The 8,569-nt window shown below is 36.1% G+C and overlaps 1 long non-coding RNA gene across 2 annotated transcripts; it reads left to right on the forward strand.

Annotated features, from left to right (window-relative positions):
- The first annotated feature begins 4,419 nt into the window (after positions 1–4,419).
- Positions 4,420–5,978, forward strand: LOC113320152. Of its 2 annotated transcripts, none has more exons than XR_003345935.1 (5): positions 4,420–4,616; positions 4,928–5,071; positions 5,177–5,209; positions 5,324–5,459; positions 5,715–5,978. It is a non-coding gene; the product is annotated as an uncharacterized LOC113320152 (long non-coding RNA). The 2 variants fall into 2 exon arrangements; XR_003345934.1 differs by having other exon boundaries at positions 4,422–4,616; positions 4,925–5,071.
- The last annotated feature ends 2,591 nt before the right edge of the window (positions 5,979–8,569 follow it).

Genomic DNA, 8,569 nt, shown 5'->3' on the forward strand with positions numbered 1-8,569 from the left:
ATTTTATTTCGTAGTTTTGATTTGCTCGGGACTAGCAAATAATAAGTTTGGGGGTATTTGATAGACGCATTTATGTGTCTAATATAGCTCATTTGTATATATTGTTAGTACTCGATATTGTACTTATTTGGTTATTTTATGTATTTGTAGGTGTTTTTGGAAAATAATCTCTTGCGGCGAATTTGGCTAAAAATGTGGCATTTGGACCTCCGTTGATAACGTACCAGAAGCGCCTCAGAAGTGTACCGGAAGTATCCCAGAAATACCCCGGAGGAACCCCGAAAAAAGTGCGGAAAATGCCCCAGAGGACACTTGCTATACGGACCCTTGATTTTGGATAAGGGGTAACCTAATTACTAAGGGGTGACCCATTTCCAGGCATCTGCTAAAGGGAGACCAGCCACAGATAAGGGGAGGTCAACTTCTCAAATTTAAAAGCAAATTTTGGCGGGAAAATGCATGCAGCGTCTGGCAGATTTGAAGATCGAATTTTGGACGTGATTTTAAGAGATTCAATTGATGTATTTGGTACGTATGGACTCTGAATGACTAAACAGGCCTGATACAATCAATTGGACCCAACCAATTGGGCTGGAATGGCCGAGAGAGAGTTTCAAAGTCTCAACAGAGAGACGTGTTCTGTTTCGAGTTCAGGAGATTTTTGAGAGATTTCTGGAGGACTTTGACGCTGGATTAACATGTACATGGTCTTATTCAAGTCTAGGAAAGAGTTTGGTAGCTATTTTATAGCTAACAGAACGTGAAAAAGCTCAACAGAAGCGATTATTCTCTCAACAGCGCAGAGAAGAAAAAGAAAGAAAAAGTCGGAATTTATACGAGATATTTGGGGTCTGTGGGATATATAAGAGTTGTTTCAAGTCATTAAAGGGGTTAGAAACCCTGAGGAGAGAGTTTAGAGTCCAGGAGAGCCGAGGAGAAGCGATTACAGAGAGTTATTGCTGCTGCTGCTGCTGCCATTAAAGCTTCTGAAGAACACGAAGAACAGACTGCTCAGAGCAGTCTTATTTTCTGCAGCGTCAACAGCAGCAGCGGGGTGTCGTTGTTTTACAGCAACAGAAAAGTATCGTTTAATTTTCAGCACTTACCTCTTTGTAACAGTGACGCTGTAACACTTTTACAGCGTTGCTAATTCCTATTTCATCATATAATCATCAATAAAAACACCTATTAAGCCATGAATACATCTTATGATCATGTTTTTGGGATGAGGAGCTAAACCCATTAGCCAAGGCGACGGAGGAAGCCATTGGTCCTTATTTATGGTATAATTCTAACTTTATTATTTATTTGCAATATTATTACATGATTATTTGCATGGAATTTTAATTGAAAAATTGATTTTTATTGAATAATTGTGATTCATTTTGATGGAGCATGCTTAGTTTAAGACTCTTGATGTTTCATGCTTGGTGTTTACATTTATTACTTCAAAAATCTACAAAAGGCATAATATTAGAATCACTCTAAAAGAAAAATTGCATGAATATTAATTATTAGAATTTATCAAATAATGGGTCAATGGTGGAATCCAAGTCTTGGTGTTTTTCTATAAAGGTTTGAACTATTTTATTTATTTGTGTGTTTAATTTAAATCTAAAAAAAAAAATTGTTTTCTTCACAAGTCTGAAAAGACCCCTTTTTACCACTACTACTACAATCACTATTTGAAAATCATCATAGCCTCAAAAAATTTTTTTTCCAAATTTCCCAAATTTATAATTTCTACCTTCATAATCGTTAGTGTGGAAAATTAGTTATCTACCGATTATGGAAGTTGTCCCAAAAATATATTTTTCCAAACTTTGAAGAAAGAGAATACATAATTGATAATTTTCTACTTTTTTTTTAATTCCGGAAAAGATATAATAATATTTCCAATTCGGTGTATTCAAAGTGTTTCGTAGAACATGTATACTTACATGAACTAAAGTTTTGCAACTATGAGTAACAGTATGTGACTTTAACAGCAATCCAAATATCAGTTGGATGTTTTTCCATTTTGGTTGGTGAAGATGAGTTTGGGTGAAATTAGTCTTAAAGTAGTGGGGCAAAAAACAAAAAATGGAGCAACCGGGAATGCCTGGGCAACTAGTTTACTCCCCGGGAACAGATGGTGCCAATTTTCGACGGTTGGAAATGGAATGCATCAATCAAATCTCGGTAATCCATCGAACAGACAAAGAAATGACCATGCTTTTAGTTTTTTACCACTTTTACCCCTATTAATCCAGATCTAGGAAAATTAATCCAGACCTTTGATCATTCTCATCTTCACCCCATTATCAATCTCAATATTAGAATCATTCTCCTCTACACCATTAAGATTGTGCCACATCGTGTCCCAAGATTGGACAAGCCCTGCTGTCCTCGCTGTAGCAAGGTCCCCCTTTCTCTGTAAAGATGACAACATCACCCTACTTGACATTTCAGGTGAAAGATCAAACACTACATGTGTCTGGAATTTCAAATCTCAAGCTTATCTCCAAACCAAAAGTTTCTTTCAAAACCAATAAAAGAAGAAGGTGGGTATCAGACCACATCAAGCTTTACTTAGCTGAATTTTTTTTTTTACCATGGAGTCAATTCCTTATAAAGAGAGGGAGAGAGATACACAAGTGAGTTAAGAGTTCCTTGACATACCAATGTTATAGTAATCCAGACAGTGATATCTCTACACTTTTCTTCCATTACACGTAAAATTGTGACATACTAAAGTAGTCGAGCTTAGTATTCATTTGGAACACTTGGAAAAAATTTCAGAGGTTAATGCTCAACAATGCATTCATCAGCAGGTATCAATCTCAGTAAACCTGATGGTGATTTCGGGTTTGCATTAAATGATAGTAATTTTTCAGATAAAATCTTAAAGATTGAGATTATGGCTGCTGATGAGGAAAGTAAATCCGGTGGCGAAGTGGTGACTTGTAAGACTCCTCTTGATTGGGCTCCAAGGAGGAAAAGAAGAACTGAGATAAGTAACAACAACAACTTTTTTAATTTTTTTTATTTTTGTGGATTTTTTTGAGACTCTTGTTGATTTCAACTGAAATGACAATCAGGATGTTGTTTTTGTCATTAATTCCAGGAGGAAGTCAAGCTCTAACAGGAAGATTGAATAATATTGTTGAGGTGCTAGAAGATTGGATTACATTTTCATCTCAACAGCAAAGTCAAAACAATTGGCTCAATCTGGGCATGGTGGTTGCATGGAACATATGGAATGAAAGATGTGAGGCTATCTTTCAAAATAAGAAGGCTAACCCTAACGGCACAGCTAGGAATGCTCTTAACTTTGCATATTACTTATCTTCACTATCTGACAAAGCAAACCGTTGCAGTCATACCACTTCAGTTCCCTCACCTTCAATTGCAATATGGAAACCCTATGATTGTCCATATCTTACAGTTAATTGTGATGCCTCTTATGATGAAAATACTGGGCTAACAGGTATTGGTGTGATTTTACGTGATTTTGCTGGAAAATGGAAAGGATGTCGCGTAAAATACTATACAGGAGTAGCAGATTCGGAAAGAGCAGAATGCTTAGCTGTCCATGAAGCTATGGCTTGGTGCATGGAATTACAAATCTCACACGCAATGTTTGAGACAGACTTGAATAATATTGAAAGCTTCATCAACAATGCATCACCTGTTATAGCTTGGGAAAACGAAAGCCTTCTGCAGGATGTTATTCATATTACGGTGATGTTTCCAAATGGGAAGTGTCCTTTTATTCCTAGGAAGTGCAATAAACCTGCAGATGAACTGGCAAAGTTCAGCAGAAAGTCTAGTATAACTCAGGTCTGGCTTGATAGTCCCCCTCAAGTAGTTAAACGTTTGCTTGTGTCAGACAATATTACATTCCACAATTAATAATAATTCACTGTTTGCATCAAATAAATTTTTTTTTTGCAATGCTTAAAGTATTGTTGCTATTTGTAACAAACCGTGGGTATACGTTATGAACTAAAGTATCTGTTCCTAATAAAATCAATTCAAAAAATATAAAACTGCATTCGCGATGGAGAAAAAAAAATTATTGTATATAGACATTTGGTCACCGAATGATATTAAAAGAATTGAAAAAACATATTTTCGGTCAGCCTATGATCGGATGGACCACTCCATATCAACTCCCTCAAATTTGAGGGATAGCATATGGACTTCATAAACATATAGATGAAAAATTTACCCGTAATAATATTTTTGGTCCATAAAATGTGAATGATCACCACGATGTTTCTTCCCCTAAGAGATTCCCTAGACATTGTACGAGATATGTCCATGTAAGTACTTCTTTGTTATTGACTTGGAAAGTTTATAAAATTTTACCTTCTCTATTATTATCGACCCTTCGAACCAAACCAACTCTTACAGATTTGGCTATTTTATTGTCCGTTTTGGTGGCAAAAGAGATCCTATACTATAGGACTCGGTTTAAGTTCGATGGTCCTTTTATTTTAAAGAATCCTGACCCTTGGAAACTCACATTATTTCTCTCAAGCCTCTCTCGGTCTTCTGTCCTCAAATAATACACCACCACCGCCGTAGCTACCTCCGAACAATTGTACCACCACCGTCGCAACCACCAACAGGTAATTTCAATGTTCTCTATTTTCGATGAGTTTAGTATTTCAATTATTATGACCGATCTCAACTATTATGTGCATAAAGTTAGGTTTTTACTTCGATTTTTAGGTTTTATTTTTTTTGTTTCGATTTTATAGTCTTCTTTTTCTTTTCGATTTCAAGTTTTTTTGTTTTGATTTTAGGCTTTTCCTGTTTGGATTTTAGGTTTTTCCATTTCGATTTTAGGTTTCTCTGTTTCGATTTTGAGCGATTTTCTTTCTTACATTTCGTAGTGGTGTTCAAAGAGATAGTGAACTTGTTTGAATTGTTACAGCAGGGTATTATGTCCTTTCCATTTCCTCAAATGGCTAGTACTAGTGACGAGCCTGAATTGACTCCCGAGGAGGAGGAGGAGGAAAGGAGGGATAATCTTAAAACTTAGAGACATATTAATTAGAAAAAAACTAGATCGTAGAGAAAGGTAATTTTATTATAGTTATAGATTTTGTTGAATACTTGAATTATTTACATTATTGATTATTATGTTAATGATCTATGATTCCTCTTTAATATTCTCTTGTTGTAGAGCTGCCAAGGCTGCAGGACGCTTGTTCAAAAGGTAATTAAACAGTTGATCATCATTCGTTTCGGATTCTGTATCATTGTTTATTAAATCCAATGGTTTCTGTCATTTTTATCTTATGTATTGTATGCTAAGCTCTTGTTTGTGCAGGGATGCTTACAAAATTACCGGATATGATTGGCTCCTTGCCCCTCCAAGTGAGCTGAGAAATTCAATTTCAATGATCCCAGAGGAGGCCAGTCACTGCGCGGCCAGTAGTGCCAGCAAAGAAGCTATTAGAGTGGAGGTATGTTAGTAGTTTTCAGCCTTGCTTATCGATAATTAGTAGCAATCATTTCCTTGAGTGCGCACCTACTCAAATATGAACCTAGTCCTTGATTCGTCTTTACTATGTAAGGAACGAATGATTTATATTTTCCCTTACTGTATAAGGTAGGAACGACTTGTATTTAGCATGTAGACTTCCGTACTCAGCTCACTTAGACTTGGTCTTTCTTCTTATCATCAATTATTCATATATTTCATTTAACTTGATTTTCAGAGTGAAGTTGCATGAAGATGTTCAAAATTCTTCGGCAGTTTCCTTATGGAAAGTAGTTGTGCTTCAACATTCCTCATTCGGCAGAACTCAGTGTGCTCTCTTTTCTTTTTTATGTCCTCTTCAAACTCTGTTGTACTGATTTCTGGTGATTTTAGTTCAAAACATAGCTGTATTGCAACTTTGATTAAGGATTTCAGTATGACTTCTTTGTTTAAATATACTACAGAGTTTGTTTTTATTTCTATACATAATGTTTGTTCACTATGCGATTTCATGTTGTTTTCATCAATTCATTGTGGGTATTATTAGTTTACATCATGTTTTAAGGCTTGTTCTGAAGGGTTGATATGCTAACTTAACTGTCAGTGGAGAACATGAGAGTTCTCTAGTTGAACTGCACCCAAAATTGGAATTTAGGGGTTCACTATGTTCTTGTTTAACCATGATATGTTGGTGTTTGTATTATGCCAATCCATGCTGTTTTAGATGTGTGGAATGAATCATTGGTTTACGGAATGCTGGTTTTATTAGATTGTACCATGTTTTAGAGTTGTTTGTAAATGGATCAAGAGCATTACAGTTGTCTAGTTAGGTGTAAAAACATTTTATTCTGCAAAAATAGGTAGTTTTTGGTTTAACACCCAATCCATGGTCCTATGTGTCCCCATATTTTCTTGTCAGAGGCCTAACATTAGATATTTTTGTTTTCCATGTTGGGAGCTGAATATGGACAAGTAGCTTTTGATGCAGGGCATGAAATAGTTCCAGGCCAAGTGAGTTCAGTAATCAGTATTCTGACCTGGTGTATCACAAGTATACTCAGGAGAAATGGTTAAGTGAAATTGAATGTTATACCATCACAAGTATAATGAGGAGAAATGATGTGTTTACAAGGCTTCTTTTTAGTCAGACTTCAGAGTTTGCAATGATTTAGGCATTTATTAGTAGATCTAGGGCATGTGAATTATAGCTCTGCTTGGGCCAGCTGGTTGGTTACCTGTTTTAGGTTCCGGCCTCTCGTCTTAGATGTGCTTGGTTGTGAGAACACGGAGGTTATAAACTCAGCTTTATCTTGGGGCGGTGCCAGTTCACTGAATATCCTTCTTGCAACTTTGTTTCTGCGGATTCTTTTGCTGTTGTTGATTAGTGATGGCATCACCAAGCCTCAGTCTTCTCCATTTGTTTGGCCAGTATAGGACCCAAATCATGACGCTGTGCAGCATATCTCCCCCATATGTGACTTGTTGATTGTCAAAGCCTTGGGGCACTTTTCCGTTTCTTCCCTCAAGTAGCTTTGCTTACCCAAGCAAATCGGACCCATCTTTTTTTCCCCTTCCCATTGCCACCATTCTAACTACTACCTGAGGCTGAGAACACTCACATCCCAAGTCCACCAATTAGTATCACCGGTCCAGAACCAATCATAATTCTCGAGAAGTAATCTCTACACCAAGGCCATTTAATCTCACAAAAAGTCGTTTTCTGCTCATCTTTCTCCTCCTCTCTTTTCTCTTTCTCTCCTCACGGTTTTTTTTGCTATCTTTCAATTTCTTTTTCAAGGCTTACAAGAAATATATCATTTCATTAGCTAGATTTCCAGGCTTTTTGCATCTCGGCTCTGATTTCGGATAGTTTTCAATTTAGATTTCCAGGTTTTGGAGGCCTGATAGTTTTTTTAAAAAAAAAAACTACCTCCCATGGATTGGGGTCTGAAAGGGTTATGAATTTCGAATAGTCTGGTGTATGAACCTTATAATTTTAAGAATAGATGATTCTGAACATCTTCCTTGAAAAAACCAATAGTCAGAAGAAATCATATTAACAGTGGTACAATTTTTCCACTTTCAAATTGATGGCTGAATAAAGATGATTCTGATCACCTAACAGTTTATCAATGAGTTTTCAAAATTTCAACGGCAACGCCGTTCCGGTGTTTGTTTTTGAAACTGATAACTGTTTACAAACATTTCCAAACAGTATTCTAGCAACGGTAACTTGTTTTTTTTTTTTTTTTTCAAATTCAAATTCAATAATCTAAAATATATAAATCAAATAAATTTGATTGACCTCGTGTTTTAAATACCCGGCTTGCACTTTTTAGTCTGGTCTCATTTTAATTTTAGTTAGGATCTAACGAGACTATAAGAGGAGTGGTAAATTTAGACACCTCAAGAAATCAACCCATACCTATACCCATTTCAAGCCTTGCTCCTAGCAAGAGAGAGCCATGTCTAGATTCAGGGGAGTAAAACCCTATAAACGATAGTTTATTGAGTTTTAATACATGAAACAGCTATTTATAAGAACGGAGAAAGCTTATATATCCATGTTAGAAGCTTTTACTTCCAGTGCCTTTTTCTAGTTGTTTAGGCAGAAGAGTCTTTATGATTGTGGTCTCTGTTGTTTGTCGTTGCATTCCTTTCTATTGTTATCTTTACTTCTCTACCTGCCTTTCTTTTAGCATTCATATCTGAAAATGAATCCACAAAACCAACTTAATGCAACTTCTAGTGCTGTCATTGTTTCATCAATCATTGCTAGAGCATCAACTAGAGAACCTCCTCCATCGGTTTTGGTTCCTCTAGAGCTTAAATTGCGAAAACTCCTTGATAGGGAGAGCTTTTTCTACATCTAGTTTTGACATTAAAAATCTAAAAAAGGGGTTAAAATATAGATGGGTACGTTCTCATGTTAAGGTTACCATATCCAAACATGAGGAGAAATATTTCCTTATATAGTTTGATAATCCTCATCATATAGCTGCGGTTCTAGTTAAGAGTCCATGGCAGGTTTTTGGTGATGCTTTCACGTTATCTTCTTGGACCCCGGAATAACAGTATGACAAAAAAATGTTT

This window comes from Papaver somniferum, chromosome 11 (assembly GCF_003573695.1).
Source record: "Papaver somniferum cultivar HN1 chromosome 11, ASM357369v1, whole genome shotgun sequence".
Lineage (NCBI taxonomy): Eukaryota > Viridiplantae > Streptophyta > Magnoliopsida > Ranunculales > Papaveraceae > Papaver > Papaver somniferum.